This window comes from Myotis brandtii, unplaced genomic scaffold (assembly GCF_000412655.1).
Source record: "Myotis brandtii unplaced genomic scaffold, ASM41265v1 scaffold947, whole genome shotgun sequence".
Lineage (NCBI taxonomy): Eukaryota > Metazoa > Chordata > Mammalia > Chiroptera > Vespertilionidae > Myotis > Myotis brandtii.
This window is the reverse complement of record NW_005371908.1, coordinates 362,556-362,944: the sequence shown is the minus strand read 5'-3', so window position 1 is coordinate 362,944 and position 389 is coordinate 362,556. Positions and strand designations below refer to the sequence as shown.

The window sequence follows — 389 nt, the reverse complement described above, 5'->3', positions numbered from 1 at the left end:
GGCCCCGCGCCCCTCGCCCCTACCAGCTCGGCGGCGAGCCCGGCCGGCCGTCCGGAATCGGAAAGAGCAGACGCTGGGAAGTTTTGGGAGAGGGAGGGACGGGCCTTAAAGGGACCACGACCTCTTTTCAGCCTGGGGGGAAAATGGGCGCGGGGGGGCTGGATGGGGCCAGGCCGACAGTTGCTCCGCGGTTGAAGGAAGAAAACGCACAAGAAGTCTGTCGGGCCGCTCCGTTCGGGTTCCGCGTCCCTTTTCCCCCAATACTCCCCAAGTCCTTCACTCCTCCTTCCCCTCACAGAAAGTCGCGCAGTTGTTTGGAAAGCATGCCTTATTCCTCCTAGTTAGCCAAGGGTTGTGTTAGTTGAGATAAGTGTTGGGGTGCATATTGT

General features: G+C 60.7%; 1 protein-coding gene across 1 annotated transcript in view; it reads right to left on the bottom strand.

The window, feature by feature from the left end:
• The window catches only part of HNRNPL (heterogeneous nuclear ribonucleoprotein L), a 14,617-nt gene extending 14,519 nt beyond the window's left edge, over window positions 1-98 (bottom strand). Inside the window, exon 1 of the mRNA XM_005885974.2 lies at window positions 24-98. The gene's annotated coding sequence lies outside the window, so the exon portion shown is untranslated. The remainder of the gene's footprint in view (window positions 1-23) is intronic.
• Between the last annotated feature and the right edge of the window lie 291 nt (window positions 99-389).